This window comes from Oenanthe melanoleuca, chromosome 9 (assembly GCF_029582105.1).
Source record: "Oenanthe melanoleuca isolate GR-GAL-2019-014 chromosome 9, OMel1.0, whole genome shotgun sequence".
In the NCBI taxonomy this organism is placed as follows: Eukaryota; Metazoa; Chordata; class Aves; order Passeriformes; family Muscicapidae; genus Oenanthe; species Oenanthe melanoleuca.
In genome coordinates this window covers 9,262,607-9,285,893 of record NC_079343.1, presented here as the reverse complement: position 1 = coordinate 9,285,893, position 23,287 = coordinate 9,262,607, and the positions used below count along the sequence as shown (strand labels likewise).

The 23,287-nt window shown below is 39.7% G+C and overlaps 1 protein-coding gene across 1 annotated transcript in view; it reads left to right on the top strand.

Moving 5' to 3' along the window:
* IRS1 (insulin receptor substrate 1) overlaps positions 1 to 16,883 on the top strand; it is a 48,286-nt gene extending 31,403 nt beyond the window's left edge. The window contains exon 2 of the mRNA XM_056498571.1: positions 15,809 to 16,883. The gene's annotated coding sequence lies outside the window, so the exon portion shown is untranslated. The remainder of the gene's footprint in view (positions 1 to 15,808) is intronic.
* Positions 16,884 to 23,287: the final 6,404 nt, after the last annotated feature.

Here is a 23,287-nt window from a genome sequence, read left to right as displayed (position 1 = left end):
GGTGGCTGTCCTGGGAGCTCTGCTGAGGGGGACCCACACAGCTGTGCTGAAGAGCACACCCATCCTGTGCTGTGGCCACAGCCTGCCTTGGGGTCATCTGTTCCCCATATATTGTACCTTCTAATTATAGAAGAAAGCAATGTAATGACATAGTTGCTTGCCTTGGACTTTTTGAGTAAAATGAGAGTTGATACTTGGGCATTGGGTACTTAACTGGCGTGGATCTTACTTGATGCTTTGTTTCATTGTGATGTGAACATTTTTTCTTCTTAATGGAACTCAGAGCTCTTAGTGCACTTCATGCAAATGTTTGCATACTTGTGGTAACCAGAAAAATTGCAGCATAATTATAATATTAGTGACATGTATGATACTCTTGCTTGCTCTTATTACATGTGGGTACTATGGATATCTCACTGTACATGAAACAAAATGAACACCATCTTTTCACTTTCAGAAGAACCCTCCCACATTTATCATGGCACATTGTGTTAGAAACCACAGTGCTATGGGTTTCTAGTATTGATGTAATTCTTGCTTTGAAGAGCTGTCTAGCTTAGCTGCACTCCCTACGTTATGCTTGTTCAGCTGGAGTGTAGAAGTACTTGTTAGTGCATAGCAAACCGTGCAGGAGGTGCAGCAAGGTTTCTGAATTGCATGTGCTGCAGCTGCTGTGCAGGGGTTGGAGTGTCCAGCTGTTTGCAGCTGCTGGAATCTGTGCCAGGCACATGTGCACACCCACCCCTATTTAACTTGGTATTATAGCCTGGGGCTTGAACCTGAGTTTCTGCTTTTGCCAAAATAAAGGTATGCATGAAATGATAGGAAAAAACAGACACAGGGCCTGTCAGAGATGCTCTGCTCTGTGAATAGAAAGTGCTTAGTAATGGCCTTTCAAAATGATAGTCAGTAGTTTTCATAAATTATAATAAAATTCAAAACGAAACAATCCATTCCTATATTTTTGCCTTCCCACTCCCCAGCTGAGAGGTTTAAAGATGAAGTATCAGCTGCAGAAGGAGCTGCACATTGTGGGGCAGGGAGTACAGTTAATTTCCTGAGCCGAAAAGGGGCCAAATCCTTAGGTGAAGAGGGGCTGGGGGAGGCCTCTCCTGCTGTAACTTAATCTGAAGAACAGATAAATTCTTTTCTAAGTCAAAGCAAGTAATGAGTTTCCTCTTGGTAAACCAGTGGTAATTTATAAATTACTGCTGTTTTCATGTTGTTTTTACAGCCTGTAAGATGGAGGGAAGCTTTGGGGATTATTTAGGTGTATAGACACAAGATTAATTTGTATTTTATTTTACATGGGCATATATGGGTGCTAATATTTATTTGATCTTCACAGAAACAACCACCACCAAGTGCAGAGAGTGGTTTAAAACCATAGGAAGGCTAAATATTGCTTGTTGACATAGTTTGATTTCTGTATTGTGTATACCAGAGCCTTTTGTAAGCTTTTTTCCTGGTAAATGTTCAAATCACTGAAAATAAAAATCAAGTTATATTCTCACAAGACACCAGAGCCTCTCTGTAAGCTGTTTTCCCCTCTTAGCTCCCTGCCTAGCCTAGCTTCTTTTGGCTATGGCTGTAATGCAGGTTACAACAGTACTTGAACTGCTTTGTTGCAGTTGAAGGCAAAAGGTGGTACGTTAAAATACTTCCTGCTTAAAGTGCTGAAAGACTGAAAGGCTGTCCCTTAAGTGTTAACTGACTCCAGTGTTTCTGTTTTGCCTCTCAAAGCTGCCTTGCAGGCAGGTTCAGGACAAAGAGTGATGTGACCTTTGCAAGCTTCTGGGTCATGTTTTGAGCTCATAGTTTTCTAACAATTGATAAATCTGCACATAATTTTTACCTGGAGCTGGATCATAGCACATAGTGTAGACATTTGAAGGAAATGCTGAAATAAATTTTGCTTTATGCTTGCTTATATCAACCAACTAAGAGTGCTTGAATGTGTTGTGTGCATAAATGTGGATACTTATGTGTATCAGTCTGTGTGTACCTGTGTATGTGAAGGGAGGAGGAGATAAAACCAGTTTGGGCAAATGGAGGCAAAAAGTGGGATAGGTCACATAAGAACACACATCTAAATGACTGCAATATTAGTGGTGGAAGAGGTGATCTGCAATAAAGTAAAATGTCCCTTTTTTGTCCTGGCCACCTGACAGCAGAAGCTCTGTAGTTGCTGCACCCTTTGGAGTACCCTGTCTACTCGGGCTGCAGTTGAGTTTGCAAAGTATTACAGGGAATGCAGTGCTTTAAAGCTACTGTTGTTTTGTGCTTCAGCAAGGCACATGTTTTGATTTGTATGGAGAATATCTTAAAGACTGGATGCTTTGACAATATAAACAATTGGAAAAGGAAAATGCATCTGTTTTCTATTACAATCTAATATTATGCTCATCTGTGGCTTCTAAGTAATGGACGCTTGTTTACGTATTACAGAATATAGATTATAATTTTATAAACATAGTTTATAGTTGCATATTGGTTTCCTAAATAAAATAAAGAAAAGCAATAGTGGCTTGTAAAAATGATTGCACTGAGGCAGTCCTGGAAGTCCAGAGAAGCAGCTGTTATCCAGTGGTGGGAATGGAAAGCCTCTGCCTTCTGCACTGCCTTTCCCACAGCTCAAATACTGCCTCTCTTTATGCTCAAATCTGTTTGCTACTACTAATGATTTCTGCCTACTAAGTTTAGAATTTGTTATAAATGAAGATTACAGCATTGTTTTCCTGTAACTGAATCTGATTTGTAAACCCTTAAGAGAAAGTCTTCTTTAAGTGTTTTAAAGTAAAATGTCAGTAGACATCTGTATACTTCCGTGGTTTAATCACTACATCTAAATTGCAGCTGTGGGATATTTCCAAACCCCTGTTTCCCTTTCTTACATTTCCATTATTTTCAATGAAGCATGGCTTTGTTGAATGAATTGGGTTATTATTTCTGAATCTCAAATACATCATGTAACTGTAGTGGCCACTTCAACATGTAAAATCAACAGCTTTGAAATCTTACCACATGTATTATTACTGTTTGTTGATATATGATTGCTCTGACTAAAAAAACGATGCAGAAAAATTTGGTTATTTAGTCCTCTCTTGAATGTCTAAGCTGACAGTACACTTCAAGCAGCAGTAAAGGAGTCATCTGAGCAGAAGTGAAAATAAGAGTATGGAAGCATGAGTATCATTCCTAAGCCCATGTGGAAGAAACCTGACAAATAAAGAAGTAGGAAAAGATGGGAGGTTCGTGGATCTTTTTATTAAAAAGTCTGTGTTTACAATTATGCAAAAATGTGATGGTCTGAGATGAGTTAACTTTAAAATAATTGTTTCATTTGCCCTATAAGGAGGTTCAGGGTATTTTAGCTAAATTGCTTATTCTTTTGAAAATGTATATTACAAAAAGATTTTTCACTTAAAAAGTCATATGAATGTCTGTATTGTCTATATTTTGCATGGTAAAATAGCAGAACATCTAATTTGCTCCTATTTTTGACAGCTTTCAGTGCTTCAGGCAGAAATTTCCCATGCTTGTTACTAGTCTCCCTCCAGTTGAAATTCACTGAAAAGCTTTAGCTGAAAGAGCTTAACTATCTTCAGTGAGATGAGAACAAGAACACCATTCCTTTTTCATCCCTTCCAACCACTGTTTCAGACAGTACTGATATTTTGAAGTGACCTTGAAGTTTGGAAGAAAGCAATTCCTCCATTTCAAGGGGTGTATTTGCCTTAAAGCCACACTTTGTTATGTCAATATTCTGAGTAACTGAGAAATACCAAGTTGCATGTACAGTAGAACTTGCTACACCTTCAGGTATTATTTGGAAAACCTGTGGCTCCTACCATGTGAGCTTTCCACAGACCCTGATGGTGCTTTTCTCTTAGCAACCAGACTGCAAGCTGGGAGAGAATCACAGACAGAAATGAGTTTGAAAGGCATCTTGCTGAAATACCAGGACTTTGACTGAAAGAAAAGGTTCCTGTGTTTGTATTTCATCATATTGTCTCTGTAGAACAAAATGCCTACAGATGCTACAGAAACTCCTGACTTTTAGATGTCATGATTCTTAATTCAAATTAAACATTGCATTAAACCTTATGCATAGTTGGTAATAGAGAGAGATGAATATGCAATTATTGAGACTGGAGAACATGTAATAGAAAAACAATCGTTACCAATATAGGATGTATTTATCTGTAGAAAATAACTGTAGTTAGTTTTTCCCTTCTCCTTCGATGATAATTCTTGTTTCTAACAGTCGTCAGAATTTGAACTGGGAATCATAAATTTTGTCTGACAATACAGAGGTTTGGGGAAGTGGGTATTTGTTTTTGAGGCAGGGAACTGTCCTGGTTTTGGGGAGCTTTTTTGTCCAGTAATACAATTGAACTATTTTTTCATGCTACCATAGCCTATTTTAGCTCCTTTTTGTTTATACACACAGGCAGTGGTGTTACACTCATAGCTTTTGTACATGTGATAAGTAGAAAATGCATGTTATGGAACAACATGATAGGCAACATACCTTCTGATAGAATTCTAAACTGCAAAATATATGTTTCATATAAGATATTTGCAGAGTTTTCTTTTGTTCCTTAAGTGATTTTAAATGATGAAATATAACTTCAGAAAAGCTTTAATAAAATGAAAAATGTTCTGTTGCTGGAAAGAGATGTACAAAATAATGCTGACTAAGGTCTCTTTAGTTGCTGTGCTGTATACTTTTTTTACCCCAAAAGACCATGAAAATTGAAGTTTTATAACAAAAATACTGACTTTATCCTAATTTAAACCTTCACTTAAGAGAACTGGACCTTAAATTAGAGTATTTTTGGGTCTGGCATGAAGATACAGATGGAAAGTAGAAACTGGAATACTCTGCCATTCTTCATGTGTGTCCTCTTTACTATAGTTTGGCCATTCAGAGTCTTTACCACTGGAGGTACAGGGAGTTTCCAAAGGTATGCAAAACTTAAAAAAAGCAATGCAGTATTCTGTTGGATAAGGGGGGAACACAGGAAGAATTTATAGGTAGCCTCTAAAAGCAGAAATTGTTTTAAAAGGGACTGAGCTGTAAAATTTCTTGAAAACTGCACTACTGCTGTCACAACCACTGATTATTTTAAAAAATTATATTTAAAATTTTATTTTTTAATTTCCCTCTACATTTCAGGCTGTCTTCTTCCATCTCAGCCATATCTTTGAGCTGCACTTGCTCCCTGAAGTATAATGTAAGCTTCTGTTTTTTAAGTTACATCTATAAGGCTGAATGGAACATTACCCTCCTTGTTTGACCTCCCACATGCGATGCACAATCCATTAAATCTCATGTAATATTTAAGAATTTAATACATTCTTTGCATAACATAACAGTAATAATACTGACAAAACACTGCTCCAAGCAAAACTGCTTATGCAAACAGCTGATCTGTGAGCAGTGGAGCTAATGAAGCTGTGTTTCCTATAGATTTTTCTCATATATTAACTGGCCCTTTCCCCTCTGCAGCTTCTCTGAAGTATCTGACCAGCAGCGCTGGGCTGATGAGGGTATGGGTGCAGGGGTTGAGCATTGGTGCTGACCACCCTGCTCTGCTCTTTGTTTTGGGGAGAGTTTCAATTGTAGCATCAGATACTTTTGTAATCACTGAGATCACTATCAGCAGGCCAAGTTAGGTACAGATTCTCATGGTTAAGAGGACTGGGTGGCCAGTGGTACAAGTTTGTGTTGTAGGTTATGAGAATAGAGAACTTTCAGTTTTATGAGATTATAAAATGCAGTGATACAGCATGATAAGGCTGGATTTTCATATATTTTGTCAAGGTTAATCTCTAGAGGATGTTTTCAGTCACTGATTAACTAAGACATTTTATAATATGTGGTATTATGTACAGATCCTTTAGTGTGTATGCTAAGCCTTTAATCTGTGCTGCTATATGCTTTTAATTTTCAATTGACTTATACTAATAGCTTCTAAAGGGTTATTCTTAATGCTGGATTTGACAACTCATGGAAGATTTATGTGTGACAATAATACAGTGTCTATCATCTAGTGAGATTCTTACTGATATTCTTGTGAACAACTTTCATTATATGGAAAGAAATTCATGTGACTTTTTTTTAAAAAGTTTAAAATATCTGACTGAAAATTCTGAGATGAGAAAAACTTTCACCTAGTTTGACTTTTGCTTGTGTAATTATGCAGTTTCATAATGTTAGATTGGTGTTGCAATTAAATAGCTAATGTGACTGTTGATTGGTTTCCCATTTGAAATCGTGGCAACTGAACAAGTGAAGGTTAGTCCTTTTAGGCTGTTAGTAGCTTTAAAATATAATATTGGCAGTCATTCAGTCTTTTAGGAGTTTGCTGAATGAAACTCAAAAGGAACAGCAGTAAAGTACTTGATTTGTCTAATTGGTCTTTATAATTTGGATTTATTTCACAGCTGTATCCAAATAGGGCTCCCCGCTCCCCAAATGCCTGCCAGGTGCTGCCTCTTCTGCTCATGTACTTCAAACTTGAGATAGCTTCATTGTTTTGAATGAGATTGTATTTCCTTTGTGCCCTTTCATCACCCTGTATTTACTATTTTCTTGTTACCATGGTTTCTGGAAATAAATTGGATGACAGTTGTTTTGAAAACCTAATCTATATACAAACAAGTTTTTCAGTGTTTAAATGGTGCAATGAAGACTTTAGCTGTGGACTATCTCAGAGCTCATTAAAGTGCTCAGCATTGTTATTGAGGTTAATCCCATTGCAGTCCTGGGTACACTGATTGCTAATTCAGTGGGAGGAGAAGGGTAAAGCTCTTGCTTTACCAGTAAAAGCTTATTTCTGATATTGGAATTTTGTTGTCTCTTTTTTTTTTTTCCTCCAGCTAATAATTCTGTTGCATGTAGAGTTTGCTTAATTTTATAAATCTGTTTTAATGTGGAATAATGCTTGGCTGTACGTAGTCACACTCAAATGTTATTTATTTTTGTAAACATTGATACTTTTGCCTCCCACCCTTGTGCATATGGGTTGTTGTAGTTTCAGACTACGTAGCAAAAAACATGCATTTCCCACATAGAATGGATTCTTCAGTTTGTAGGAGTGATCCAGGAATGAGACATTTTTTCAGTTCTTTTTATTCTCAGCAGCATGTGGCTGCCCAGTGTTTTATTTATAGCACCTTGTCCAGATGCTGCCCTGCGTCTGTCTTCATGTGGGCACTGTCAAGACATTACCACCCTGCTGTCTGCCCCTGGCACAGTCTGAACTCTGCTGCAAGGTAGCAGTTCTCAGCTCACAGGCAAGGCACTGAGACACAGGAAGATCAGGGCAGAAAAATGATTCCCTAGATATTATAGTGACTGTGCATGCTTGAGACTTTATGACTTCCTCCTCCTCACAATAAAATTCCATGTAGAAAATACATGGGGTTTTATCTTTTCCTTGAGACTAAGACAAAGTAACTACAGAGCAAATCAAACCAAGGACAAAATTAGATTTCAGGTCTTTCTGCATGTGGTTGTGTGCTTGTCCAACTGGCTATATATACCAGCCTACACTATATATACCCCAACCACAGGACTTTACTGTTGGCAGCTTTTGGATGTGGCTGATGCTTTGAATTTCAATTATCAGCTTGAGTGTCAAAGGAATCTGAACACTGGGTTTGAAGTGCTGGGAAGAGGAAGATGCCATGTTACTCATAGAGAAGTTTTGCAATTTATGGCAGAGAGGGGAAGTAAAAAGGTCAGGTCAAATGAGTGTAAATTACTAGAAATAAATTCCAAATGTATGTGGATGTACATGAAAATGCATTTATAGTGAAACAAATTATGTTGTATACCAGCAGTTTTCTAGGATTTCTTATCTTGGTCTACAAAGCAGAAAACAACGTGTCAAAGTAGTTAATGTAATTCATTTAATGTCAGACTGATGGTGGTATCTTGGTGAGAAACAATCTGTGGTTAAACTATGGTTTTCTAGTCCAGCTTCAAGATGTAACACTTGGCTGTTGCTTTTTGCTGTTTACTAAAGGCCTTCTCCTTTCCCTTTTTTAAAGCACAATCTCTTAATTTGTTTTGAGCTTTTTCTGCTGTATGGTAGTTTTTATATTATGGAGTTATTATATTATGGAGTAGCAGATGGTTTCAAAATAATGGATTCTTTCATTCTACCTTGGCTTTCCAAACTTTTTGGTACAATTTTGTCAACTTTATAATATTTCATTTGTTCTTATTCCTTCCCTGCTTTGTTTTCTTGGCATGCTTTTCACAATGTGTTTTCCAGTACCTCCTTATTAACCTTTTTTGATATTTAATGCACTGTTGTTTTGAATTGAGGAAGTGTTTCATCCAAATTCACTGCAGAACTTCCTTCCCACGCTGCTGCCCAGACGTGCTGCAGACTAGCTACTTAATTTGCACTGGCAAAATTTCAAAGTGAAGGTCAGCTGGCCAGGTTATCCCCACGTGGGGCTTCTGTATCCCTTCCTAAATGCCATTTTTCTTCTGTCTGTTCTGCATTTTCCACTTATTTGTCCATTGGGAGGAAAATGACTTCAGCAAAGTTGAATGGTGTGACTCCTTCCTTGCTTTAAGCTGTAACTCTCACAATTTAGCATGTATCACGAAAACAGTTTCAAGGCAGTTTAGACTGTTTATATAGGGGTTTTAACATGTTGTCAGAAAAATGTAAATCTGTCAGAAAATGAGCATTATAAAGTTGGGTCAAAAAAGCACAGGAGAAAGTGGTGAGCTTTGGCTTCTGGAATGGGGAGACAGCCCAGAGTGCCAGAAAGGCATGTGAAAGAATATTCAGCAGCTGGGATATATTCTGATTATGTGGTAGCTGCCCTGGGTGTTATGTGTTGCTGAGCTCCACTGCTGATGTAATTTAGTTGATATAATATGAGCACAGCTTCAGTGCACTCAACTTTGATCAAAATTAATTGTGTATGTTTAAATTGCTGACAAGCTTGAGGGGGTGTGAGTACATCTGAAGGCACCCAGGTCATCTGCTTCCCTACAGTCAGAGCAGTTGAAATGATTCCTAGCATTGATGAGTTTGTTAAATTCGAAACTCCCATTAAAGTAATTTAATGAAAAATAAAAGTTCTAAGAAAGCTCCTTTGAAGAACAAATTACATAATGAAGTTGTTTCTGGGTTCCCCTTGTTAATATTGTTGATACATGGTTATATGTTTGATAAAGATAGAAACTGAGCAGTGTTTTCTTTTGAAGGAAACAGCCATAAAAAGTGTATTTCACCAGTGCTCTCTTGAACTGGGTGTGGATTATTGGGTCATCATGAGAGGTGTGAATGCCACAAATTCTTCAAAGTTAGCCTCTGCAGACTTGGTGAGCTGAACAGTACAAATTCCAAAATAATGAACGATCCCAGTTGTTGAATTTGCAAGTTTATTTGAATCTTAAAGACACAAGCAGTGTTGGCCTGTGAGGACTGAAGCTGTTAACTAGGTGGTGCCCATTTAGGGCCAGCAGTGGGTTTATCTGAAGGATATTAAACACAAACAGTGCTGCCAAGTCTATTAGAAGAGCATTATTGAGAAGATTTGGGATGAACTTGGAAGTATTGATCTCATGAGATCCCTGGCTTCATAGTAACATCATTATTTTCATTCCTGAAACAAAGGTATTTTCTTTCCATTGTAAGCCACACTCAACCTTTAGCTGATTGCTCAGATGGACTATTAGTAAAGGAAGGGAAAGATCCAGACCTTCAGTCTTTACAAAATTGGAAGACACAAACATGAGAATCCCATTTATAACATCACACCTTTTAATGAGAAAGTCTCTGGCCATATTTTTCATTTAATAGAAACCAACCAACCACAAACGTACAGGTTGCATCTTGGATTTTTGTAACTTGCAACTGCTGGACACTTGTTTTGTTCTATGGCTTGCTTAGCTGTGCCACCACAAGAAAAGTTGTAGAATTTATTTATAAAATGTATTGAATTTAAGCTCTTTCTTTCTAAACTTAATTGTATTTTGTTTCTTTTAGTCTTCAAAAAGCCCAAAAACTCCATAACATTTTTTTCCAAAATTGAAAAGATTAAATATTTAATCAGAAATTAATTATTTGGGTAATCAGTCTTGTTCAAAGCCTTTACTGCTACTGATTTTGTGTAATGGAGCAGGAGATCCCTTTAATACTTTTTCTACATAGAAACTTTGTGATTTCCTTTTTCCTGGATGTTTTATGCCAGTGCAGAGAGCTGGCTGATGTCCTCTTTATTGGTGGAACCAGGCAAATCTGACCTCCAGCAGCTTCACTCTCTCCCATGCCAGGTGCTCAGGGCATGGCTCTGTGTCTGTGGCAGCAGCCTTTCTTGCTGACCTCAGTGATGGGCTGAGTTTTCTCTTGAATGAGTTTAAATCAGGTTGACGTGCTGTGAAGCTGAAATCAAACATACAAATTCTTTGGTGGGCAGAAGCTCATCCAAAGAATGTGTGTGGTTTAGTTTGTGCTTTCCCACTGTACTTACATCCCAGGAAACGGGTTCTTAAATGTAAAAACCTGGTTAAACTCTTCATCTCATTTTTACTGTCTCATAGTTGTTGTTTATCCCCCACCTTCTCTTTCTGGAGAAAATAGGAAAATATTCAATTTTCTTTTGTAGTGAGGATTTTTTTTTTTTTTTTCAGTGCTGTACATGAACTTATTTTGAACCAATAGCAGAAGGACGGTATCATCTGTATGTGGTCTTTGAGTTCCTTCCTCCAGCAGTGAATGATCTCTACAAAAACGAAACCGGATGGAAACACCAAATTCATTATTCTGCCTTATAGGAAAACACCAAATTCAGTATTCTACCTTATATTGGTGAAACCGAATCTTCAATAATTCCCCATTTAAGACATCCACGGGAAAGCTGAAATAGACATTTTGGGGTACAAGGAAGAAAAGCTTATCTATTAAATGTAGATTACAGCCTGTCAAGTTAAATAGCAATGTTGTAATTACTTTGTTTGGTTCTGTTTGGAATTGCTTTTGTTAGACCCGGGCTGCAATTAACACACTGGAGCAGCCATTGTTCCTGCCTGCATTCCTTGGCTCCTTCGGCGTCGCTGGGAGTGGGGGAGCGCTGCAGCTCATTTGCATCTCTTTGAAAAGGAGTTACTTGAGCTAGCTTAAATTTTGGTCGATGTTTTAATGTATCCGAAGGAGATGCTTCCCGTGTCTGTGTGCACGTTAGTAAATGCCGGGAAAAATGTAAACAGGCGCTGCTTGTGCTCATCCGTGTGGAGAGCGCGGAAACGGGGATGGGTTCGGTTCGTGGGCAGGCGCGCACCGTTTGGTTATAATTAGCTGGTGACTCATGCACATGTCACCAAGACGAGCTGTAAATGAGTTTTTCAAGACTTCTTAATGTGTTTACTTTGTATGGGCTCTCTAAAGACACCCCGTTATACCTGTCCGGGCAAAGGACAGGCTGCGCAGAGACCTCGGCTGGTGGGATCCTGCCAGAGTCCTCCGAGAATGTTCATAATGGCTCTCCTTTGGTTTTGTTCATGAGCTTTTCATTTTTTATGAGCTAGATTTGTCCATTATCTGGGAAGCCGCTGTTTAATCTACACAGGATAAGGTGATCTGTATGATCCTAAAGTAAACAACAAATGCACTTACAAAACCTTTTATTTATAACTAGTAACTACGACAGGGAGTGTTCAGCTAGTCCTTGCTCATGGTTTCAAATGAGGCCTTGATGGGATAGGTACAGTTCTGGAGAATGTGTTTGGATTAACAAGGTTAATGGCAGAGCTGCAAAATATATTCATTTGGTAGATTCAGAAAAAATCTGCATTTTCTTCAGTCAAGAAGAAAATCTTTTCATTGACCTGGCTCTGTCACCTGTGGAGTGGTTTCCTAAACAGATGCCAGATGACATGGAAAGGTGTCACATTGTACTGAGCAGGTCTGATGTTAGGGAGCTGTGTTTTGCCCTTCTGTGTTAATCAGTGACAGAATAGTTGCATTTATTTGCTGACATGATGGTGGAACTTCAACAGCAACTTCATATTATTGGACTGTTTCGAAATTAAATGACTCTTTGGAAGGGCATTTCTACTGGTGTTCTAGGGACAAGACATATTATTGGCTCTTAATAGCAAATGGAAGTTTAAATTAGCTACTGGAAAGCCTTTTGCTGGAACATTGCTTGAGTTTTCACTTTTGTTTGCTTTGTTTTATTTTTTCCTCCTTGGTTACTTTCAAAGAGAATGGAGGGTAAGGAAGGAGTAAGGATTACACTTTAAGTGTAGTTTAGCAACACATCTATGTTATGGATGAAAATTCTGTTTAACTTCAGAAAAGATCTATTAAACTGTCTAGACACTCTGCTCTTAGTTCAAAATTTAAGTACCCTTCTTCTCCAGCTCCCCAATAATGGAAATAAAATGAAATATCATCTTATTTTTAGTTACTGGATTTAAGAATGGGATTTCAGCTGTAATAGGAACTGCAGCTAGCTGTGCTGTATCCATCCTGGACTGAGAGATTTGAGAAGGAAGCTTTGCCAGCTGGAACGTGCGTCAGTGTTATCTGCATGTGTGTTGTAACAGATGTTGAGCAGAGACTACTTGTCAGAGGTACCTTGTAGGAACTTTTAAAGATTCTTGTTTGTTCCAGTACATTTTTCTTGTAACGCTGACTTTTTCCATAAAGTCAACCACAAACTGCATTTTTGGGGACTCCGGCTGAAACTTGTGGGGAATAGGAAATAGATTAAACACAGGTTTTCCCTTTTCTCTGCTTGCCAAAAGTGATGTCAGTAGTTTTAATGATCCTTACCTCAGCTCGCTGCTGTCCTCGCACTCTCTATTAAAACACTTGTCTTCTGCACTGTTTTGTGTGTTGTTAAGGAAATGCTGATGGCTGGAGGTATCCAGCCCATTACTTCATTTCCAAATAAGGTTCTTTCACCTTAAAGCACATTGCAGTAGCTCAGTGAGGAGAGAGGAGATTCAGATTGTTTTGTCAGAAATTTGGGAAATACTCTTTTTGAAGTCCAGCAAAGAATGTTTGAATGCTAAAACTGAGGACAGTACTTTTGGCTGTGCGTGAGGCACAAATAATGGATCCAAGGTTTATAGGTTGAATATATTTCCAGTGACCTCAGAGGAGCAGCTTTGCCCTCAGATTGTCTGTTTCCTACACATCTTTGTGCATTCACACAGAACAGGCACCACTGTACTGTAGCAGTAGTGTGGACTGTCGTTCTTGGTTACTCAATTCGTGTTTTGTTGAAAGAGATTGGTCAGAGGAGTTGGGTATGAAAGCCAGTAATTGCAATCAATGGCTTCAGCTGGTCCTTAGCAAAGATCCTAGTTGATTTTTTTTTCTTCCCAAAATTAAAAGAAAACAAAAGATATCAATACATCTTTAGGAAAGGGTGACAGACAGATTCCCATGTTGTACTGCTGAAGATCTGGAGGTGTTAAGTACAAGCTTGAAACTGCTCCATTCCCCTGTGTCCTGTCATACCTGCAGCTGATGTTTGTATGAAGTTCAGCATATGCCAGGACATGTCCTCCATGATTCTGGCTCTTCATCCTGTCTCCAACTCTTGGATATTTCAGGCTTCTGTGATTTTTCACTCTTTTTACACATGTGCATACTATAATGTACAAGCGTTTGGGTTTCTATAACTGTTGGTCTCTTTGGTTTTCTTTTCTGAGTAAATTCCTCTAGGAAGTGTTTTGTTTTTCCAATGCACTTGCTATTCTCTTTCTTCGTCTGCTCTTCTGACTTTGGAATCCAGGAATAAATGGCTTCCAGTAGTGGCTAAGATGACTTCTTGGCTGTATTGGTGGAATTGGATGGGACAGGCCATTTTGTTCAATACATGATGTATTGGAGTTTAAATGACCTGAATACTAGTGAAGAGGCATACAACTTGGCCCTGATACTGCAAATCATGTATTATTTATGCTCTTAAAATCTCTTAGCAGAATCAAGTCTGGCCATGTAGAAAAGCAGTTTCTTGCTGTCCTTCCCCTTGCCCTGTTGGTGCAGGGCAGGTCAGACCTTTGGGCACTGCTGGGGGGCACCCAGCTGTTTCTCTGGCCTGCTGGATGGGAGCTGGGTGTAGAACACCCACCTTGGATATGCAGCACACACATCATGCTCCTCCATTTAAATGAAGCCATTTCTCCTTTGTTGCTTGTCTTTATTAATAAAGTATGGTATTACTGGCTCATTTTAGGTCAAATGTAATTGAAAGCTGCATAGCTTATGTGAAGCTGTGTATAGATACTTGGGTAGGAACATTCCAGTAGATTGCAATGTGAGTGCAGAAGAAAGTTGAAAGTAAATAAGAGATCTGTGAGATAATTCTCCAGGGAGTTTTCACAGCATACCACACATCATTTATAGGGATAGACTTTCCTTTCACTTGAAGGACCACACAAAGTAAATTTTGTTTCTTGTGCAATTAAAGAATATAGGACAGGAGGTCTTTTCACTTCTTTCACTTCAACATGTCTATGGGAAGCCTTTATTTGTACTGAGGAAAATGCACTGTTTACCTGTATTTTCAGGAGCACAGTTAATATTGAACATGGAAAAAGACACACTTTTATGTAAAATATGAGTTTTGCTTCAGCAGATTTTAGTAAAACTACTGAAATGTAAATGCTGGTAGTCCTCTAACCCCAGTTAAAAGACTGTATTCGTTTCAGTGCTGCATGGTTCAGTTCCCAGTGGATCTGGCTGCATGTCAGTGGTGTGCAGAGAGGAGCTGGGGCTGTGGTGTGGGAGGCCCAGGGGTGGTGGGCAGTGAGAGACACCAGGGCTGTGTGCGTGGCCAGCCAGTGCCACAGGATCTCAGGAGCAGTGGCAGGCAGCCCTGGTGCCCCAGCGTGTGTCCTCAGCTCTGTGTCCCCCAGCAGGGACCGTGCTCCCCACGGGGGCTGGAGCAGCTGCCAGCAGGACATGAGGCCATCCAGTCCCGAGTGCTTCCTGCTGGGCACTACCCTGCTCCTGACCAGGGCTGGGACTGACAGCCTGCCTGGGGTCAGCCAGCAGAAAGGCAGAGTCCAGAGGACTTGCTGACCCAGACTGGTGCACTGTGTGCTGGGTCAGGGAGGCTGCAGCAGATGAGGAGGAGTGGGGGGACAGGGTCAGAGGCAGCTCCTAGCATTCATTCCTCTCTAAACCTGTGCTGTGCATTATTGGGGTTGCAGGACCTTGTTATTCACCCAACACTCTCTCAGAGGGAAGCAGAATGTAGATAAATTTATAGACTTTACCAGGATTTTCTCGATGATTTTTTTTTAGAACTTATATGTCAAATAGGGAGTGGTAATGCTGCACCCTGAATGCTCCATTCCTTGGTCATCCTTCCCAGGCCAGCCGTGGTGTTTGCAGGTGGCCAGGAAAGCCTCTTGTAGTGCCTGACATGCAGTGGATCTTTCCTTGTAGCTGGTAAAAATGCCAACAGCAGGCTGGTGTTTGGAGCTTTCCTTTCTCTTGTTACAGAAGCTTGTCAGAGTTAATCAGTATGGACACTTAAATTGTTTCTGCTTAGGTGAATCTCTTGCAAGTTTTAAATGTGTTTCTGACTGCTTTGAATTTTATTGCCAACATCTGTTTTAAATGCTTTTGGGATTCACATGCCTGAGTACAGTTCAACTGTGTATGCCATAATTTTTCAAGGTGCTAACACTTTCAGTTTGAATGATAACTCTTTTAAAGAGAAGAAAAAATATGAGGGGGAGGGAAATAATTACAGAAAAGTTTTGAAGCTCATGATGCTGATTTTCTTTCTCTTTCAATTTCAGAATGATGACCTACACAACCTCAGCAAATCCTTCTTTTAAACTCATGGGTATCAAGACTATGTATGTTTCATGCTATCACAACTAGGACCTCACCTCCTCCTCCTCTTCCTCTGTAAATGGGTACGATGCATCCAGTTCAGTTTGTTTACTTTACACAATCCTCAGGAGTTGTTGACTGAGCTGCACATCCTGTGTTGTGCCAAGCAGAAGCACTGTGACACCTGGACAACAAGTCTCTCTTACTTCATCCTCTACCATAAGGACTTAGCTGGCCACATGAACTGATGTGCCCACCACTACATCATGGTGAGAATGGGTATTTTACTAGCACATTTACACAACTTCATTTGCTGCTGAAAACCTGTATGACAAATCATCATTGTAAATTATTACATACAAAACTTAATGTTGGTTGAAGAGTATTAAATATTTAACATAGGTTTTGATTTATACATGTACTTTTTTAATTAAAATGTAACTTTTCCTACAGCACATCTTTTTTGATGTGGAACTGAGGTATACTATATTCTGTTGTAAACAGAGTGGGGAACCTGCTTAAAACAAGGCTTCTAAGAATAGAGTAGGGTACTATTCTTGTTTTAAGATTGTAATTCAGAAAATAATATAATACGAGTCATTGGTCCCTGGGCCTTGATTGTACAGTCATATTTACTGATACTATCAGTTGTAAGATAACCCTGATGTTGAGCTGAATTCTTTCCAAAAGAAAAATAATTTTGTACTCCTTGTAAAATAATAGTCTGTATTAACTGCATTGAAGACAAACATTACTGTTCATGGGTATTTACAAGTGTCAGCTTGAATTCATCAATTGCACAGTAACTGACAAAAAAAAATCAGAAAAAAGAAATCAAAGTCTTCCATTGTATATATTGTAAAGAAGAAAAACAAACAAAAAACAACCAACCAACAGGAAGTCACAAAGCAAAATGGAAACAAAAAAAGGGTGAACTTTTTAATTTTACTCTTTCCCTGGAATGAAAATGTGGGTGTTTGTAAATTCTGGAAATCTCTTTCTATATGTAATAAACTAGATACTGTTTTATCTGCTGTAGTGGGTTTTGGATCTTTTTTATTTTCTTGGTAAGCTGTCTCAAATATCTGAAATTGTCCTACCAGGTTTCTGTGATGTTTCCATGGTTTGTCATTGAGAATGGCTGTGGACCACTGTAGCTTAAGAATGAAATGTAATTAGGTGGAGTAGGGAGTATGCTTCCTTGCATTTTTTCATTAAAGCCCTTGTTTCAGTTTTCTGGACTTTTCAGGATACAGCTCTCCTTCCACTGAATTCAGGGGAAGGGTTCACAGCATGTAAAATCACTTGGAAGCCACAGCAGGACTTCAGCATAAAATTTAAAAAGCACAGCTCAGATGATTGTCTGGAAATCAGTGCAAGAGGCACGAAGGAAGAATTCTTCTGTTACTCCTCTGCTGATTCTATGCAGATGAAAATTTTGTGCATAGCATTTGCAGAGTCTCTATTCTTTTGGGGACTGGAAAAATACTGAGATCATGGATTTTCAAGTAATGTGGTGTTGCGATAATTGAATTTGAAGCCATGTCAGGTCCCTGTTGGTGCCTCCTGCTTCCACGAAGCAACTCCATGGACTAGTGCACATTCAACAGAATTCTTGTTATCAGGAAAAGGCAGGCAGGCACAGCAGCAGCTCTCCATGCAGGAAGGCTGTCAGCCCTCAAAGAAGGGGTTTCTTCTTGAGATGTTTATGATGTCTGGGATTAGGCTGTGGTTAGTGCAGTGTCCACTTCTGACTGCAGTGTAGATGAAGGGGTCATTGCACAGCTGCTCTTCACCTCTCCTTTTGCTGGAGGCTTACCAGGCCCTTAGCTCTGCTGGTATTACTGCACATATAAAACCACTTTGACCCTGTGAAGTCAGAATATTCACTTAAGAAAGGACTTTTAGCTTAAGAATGCTTAAATAATTCCAGATTTATTGGGAACAACTGCAGCAGTGGTGGTGCTGGCAGAGTGAGGGTGCTGGTGCCTGGGGAGGCTGCAGCCTGAGAGACCTGTGCCTGCCCAAGTACTGCCTTGAGAAATCTTGGCCTTTGCTGACAGATCAGTCTCCTCCCAAAGGTTCTGATACCAAGCAGTAGCAGACAAGAGGCTTTGCTGCTTTTTTTATGTAGGAAGTGGATCTGGAGTAGATCATCTGTTACCCTTGATGAGCAGTGATGTGGATTTTTCCAAAGAACCATTAATACCTAAGAAGGCAGCACTTGCTTTAACAAGGAAGCCACATACATCAGACCAGTATTTAAATTTCCAAGTTACCCATTTTAATTTTATCTTAAGCCTTTTTTTTAATGGGGTTTATTTGCAATGTAAGCTTGCATATATACTGATGTAAAAACATACGAACAACTCGCCCTCAACTCCTTTGCCCAGTCATCTCCATCTTAGTGAATTAAATTGAATGTTCAGTGTATTGATTTGGTTGCTAAATATTAGCCTGTGTTGATGTTTAAATGCTTTGCACAGAAAAGCATTTAATGTCCATTGTGCTTTGCATTGTTCCAGGTAATTGGCAGAATCTGGCAGTTACTAAAATCACAAGTTTGGAGGTGCTGGAAGCTACTGTTAAGATTTAAAAGGTACCAGTGAGTTCATTTAATGTTGGTAGGAGTATTTCACAGTTACACCTCTGTGAGCAAATTTTGTTCATAAAACAAAATGAATTCTACAAAAATGGAGGAATTGACAAATTTTGTTCATAAAACAAAATGAATTCTACAAAAATGGAGGAACTGACAGTGGTCATTAGGGATGGCAGGAGGATAGAACTCATCTGGTGGGTTTCATCTTAATGATAACACATAGGCAGAGAAGGAGCTGGTTAAAGATGTTAATGTGCATGGGGCTTATGTTAATCATTATTTTTCCCTAAGTAAAATTAAATATGCCTGTTCAGCAAATGTTTTGAAAAGACTTTTGCAACAAAGTACATTCATAACCAAACTTAAAACTCTTAATTATTGCATAGATTTTTATTCTTATGAATTACAAACTTTAATAAATAGACGATTATGAACTAAACCCTTTTAAATTAAAGCATAAATGCCTCAAAAATACAGTGCTGTGCTATCTTATCCTTTTATTAATTATTTTGCGCTGTCTGCCACAGGACAGATTGTCCTTTCTCTAAGTTTGAAAATGAGCACATGGGATCAGTCCTAGATCAGCTGGTAAAACTCAGATGCTCAGCAATTTATTTTGCTTTTAATTTTTTTCAAAGTCTCTGGTTATTATTTGAGTTCATTTCTGGCTCTGTTACTGGCACAGCTTCACTGTTTAAAAACTCTGTACTGAATGCATTTTATTAGTGCTATTGGTTGAAAATGAGAGAGCTTGGAAAAACCATTTGAAGCAGTCTCCAGGAGCACAAGGAGCATTTACACACTTGGGTTTTGGCAAAGATTGCTGTGTTCAAGCTCAGTTTGATTCTGAGTTGATGTGTATGTTGTGAAACTCTAAATAAATTTTTGTCCTTCTGGTATTTGATACTAACCTCTTTACTTAGTATTTAAAATATCATGTCTTCCATAGTGTTGTTTTGGGGGTTTTTTCAGTAAAAGTACAAATTCAAAAAGCAAAAATGGAACTCAGGCATGTTCTGGTGCTGTAGCCTTACTTTGTGCACTTTTAAGAACCAAGCACTGTGTCCATCTTGCTCCCAGCTGACTTTGAGCTGAAGCTGTTTTCGTGCCCTCAGTTTGACTGCAGGGCCGGGTCACGAGCAGTGTTCCTGAGTGGTCCCCTGGCTGTGCCGGGTTTGAGCTGTGTGAGCACAGCACAGCTGAGCGCGGCAGCCGGAGCAGCCTCCCGGCTCTCCCTGCAGTGGTTGTCCTGCACTGCCTCTGGTGCAGTGGTCATCTCCTCCAGTGCTTGGGAGCAGCTTGAGTCCAGCATCAGCTGCTAATTGAATCAACCTGGGAGATGCTGGAGCGCTTGTTCTGCAGTTTCATTCACCTGGGCTAGTTCAGTTTAAAGAAAAAATACTGAAAATAAAGAAGTTAGGGCAAATTTTTGCTCATCTCCTGTGTGGCCTCCAAGCCATCTTTGGGTGCAGATGATTTTGGGGTTTTTTGGGTGGTTTTTTGTTTGTCTGATTTTTTCAGCCTGCAAACGTTGAGGCTAGTTCACTGGTGATAGGGAAGTGTAAATACTGTGAAGTGACAGTATTCACCCTTGTCCAGTTCACCCTGTATTTATCTGCCTATCAGTAATTTCATTGAGATGTGACTTTGATGATACTGTAAATAAGTTGTAAACTTAGCAGATCCCCATTAAAAAAAAAAAAAAGAATGAAAGCAGAAAAAAGCTCAGGACTTTCGAGAAAAACTTTTATTTTGTTTTTGCATCTTTAAGGTGATACTAATCTCAAAAAGATGAAATGTGGAGCCTCTGATTTCCAGATGCATGTTGAAAGAACATTTATACGTAAGAGGAGAAGGTGGAGGCCAGTCAAGGACTACTTGAGGAAGCAATTGTTATGCTGACTTCTGCATCTAAATATTTCCATGTTGGAAGCATTTGGAATAGCAGTAACAGGATAATGTTAATGTGTGCCTGCACTGGCCAGACTTGGATGTCACAGAAAACAGCCCAAGAACTCTGCATGTCTGCTGTCAGACAGATTAAGGCTGGGTGTGAAGCCCCAAGAGGGAAGGATGGAGAGAGAGCTCAAACACTCTGTGCCTTGTGAAGCTTGCTGGGGACAGGTTTTTTGGTAAAAGGTTCTGTGCCATTCTGGATTCCTGATCTGAATTGGTGAATGGTTTGAAAATTGGAACTTAGCATTACTGAAGGGGCACAGAAAAGAAACTGGTGGGAAGTCCCCCTAACACTCTACAGCCTATGGAAAAGCTCTGTTTGGTGGGATCCCCAAAACTCCTATTTCTGCTGTATTAGGATACTTGACAATTGTTTTTGGGGACACCAATAAAATAAAACCAGTCTGCCTTCTGTAGATGTTGAATACCTCTCAGAGCAATCAGTGTCTATAGGCAGATAAACTGTATTGAATCAGAACAGCTGGAAGTGGAGCTATGCTGTGTCATGGCTTGATAAAATGGTTCTGCTTTTTCAACCAGTCTTGGACTCTACTTATGTCTATAGAAATTGAAGTGCTGGTTAATTTGAGGAAAATTAGCTGAGTGGAGGACTCGCCAACAGAGTTTGTAGAGGATAGAGCATTGCAAGGAAAAACCATTAGAGCAGCAGTGCTGCTGCAGAATTGATAAAAGCCAAAAAACAACCAGATAATATCTTTTATATTTTTACCAGTAATTTTTGAAGAGGAAAAGTTGTGACTTACAGCTCTGCTCCTGTCTGTCCATCCAAAGCCTTGTGGCATTGTATATGGCTGTCACAATCTGTGCCTTTATTTTTTACTTTTTTAATTTCAAAACCAGTCTGGCACCATTTGGCTGTTGGATGTTGTGGCTGAGCCCTCCTGGAATACCAGCAGTAAGAAAGTCCATCCTGCTGCACATGGCTCTGCTCATGGGGCTTTTCCCAGGGTCCAGCTCTCAGACTAGGAAGTAAGAGCTCTTTCTCCTCTTGTTTGCTTGTGTTTGGGTTTTTTTTTAGTTGTAATGACCAATTATTAGATTGACTAAAATGTCAGTTTTTTTGTGAAGTATTCGCTGTCAGTAAAGTACAATAAAGCTGAATATCAGGGGTTTTTTTCCTCAGGTTATTTTGGACATGGCTACTGTCCTGCTCAGTTTCATCACTGCAGTGGTAGTGCTTTGTTTTTCCACCTTTTGGAAGATGTACTGAAAGAAGAAATTATAATTTTAACTATCTATCAATTTACTGTTTCACCTTCAGCTTGTGAATTTAAAACAGCAGTTCATGTTTCTTTAACCTGTTTAGAAATCTGATTAAGGCAGGAGTTCGAGAGCAAAACAACCCCAAATTTCTGGCACATCCTGATTGTGCAGTCAGCTGAGCTGGGTGCAAGGCAGACTTGTCACTGTTTCTTCCTCAGGCTGTTTCTTTTGAAGTCAGGCCAGGTTGGCTTTTGTTTTTAAAAGGCTGATGGAAATAAGGTGAGTTCCAGTTCCTGTGGTTGCAGTCTCAGTCCAAACATGCAGGACCAAAAAGTCATCTTCTGTCCTTTAAATGACTGATTTCAGAGAAAAGCTTGTCTTCTAACACTAAATGGTGTCTTCAGACACCCGTGTGGTTTCAGCAGTAGGGTTTGGTCCTGGTTCCTCTGGAGCAGCCCCGAGGCCTCTGCACCAGCTCCGGGCCTCCTCCTCCTGAGCAGTCACCGCCCTTTTCCCTCACGGTCTGGCTTTCCTCAGGCACCTGGCAGGGCTGTGGCTGCTCCTGCCAGCCTGCCCTTATCAGTGCCATGTTCTGCATTCATTCCAGCCTCTTCACAGCGCCTGTGGCTGTGGGAACGCAGCCGCTGCTGCAGAGCGGAGTCTCCCTCAGCCACACGTCGGTGCCACCTCAGCGGGATCACGGAAAGGTAAGCTGAAATTCTCTTTCCTAAATCTGCCAGGAGGCAAAATGCCTGGATTTCTCCGCTGTTAGATGTGTGAAGTGGCCTGGTAATCTCTTGGCTCATCACCAGTCTCCCAGTCATGTGGGTAGTCCTGAGGGCTGTCATCTGAGGTGAAAGATAAGAGAAGGGCCTGAATGTGACACATGGATGTGAAAGATCAAGAGACTTCTGCCTGCTGTGTTATTTTTAAAATTAGAGCTAACAATGAGATATGAGCGAGCTGTTTAGTTTTGCCTCTTCCAAAGCATTATATGAATGTGAATAAATAATTTGGTATTATTACATTAGTTTTGTCTATGCAAAGCAAAACTGGCTTTTACCTTCTCCATGGAGGATTAAGTAATGAGTAAGAAGTACTTAACTCCTGTAGTGTTGAGTAACAAAGAAATGCTGGTAAGGAAGCTACGTAAGCTGTGTCCTTGCAGAACAGTAGTACTGTCCAGCCCTTTTTGTCTCTCCAGATTTCAGTGTCCACTTCAGTGCTTCCTCTGTTCTGTTTAATGCCATCTTGCTCACTCAGAAAGCTCAGGTTCTGGAAGGTTTCCTTCTGTTTAGTCCCTTCCACTCCTGAGTTTCATTCTAAGTCTTGCACAGCCAAGGTGTTCTCACTGGAAGAGAAGTAGTTCAAGCCTGGTCTGCAGTTCTCAACCCCCTTATTTTAATGTTTTAGTGGAAGTCAAACTTATCCCTGACTCAGGAGGTTGCTGCTATTCAGGAAGACCAGTTCAATGCCGCTAAAGGTTCATCAAAGTGATCTCTACTAAACAAAGCCTGTAAACTAAACACAGAAGCTTAAAGCAAGTGTATCCTTAAATTAAGAATGGGTCTACAGGTACATAAGTGCTTTGGGGAGCCTGGGTTTGTTATTCCAGCAGTCTCATTGTGAGAGATGGAGTTCTATGAAATGCAGATCTTCA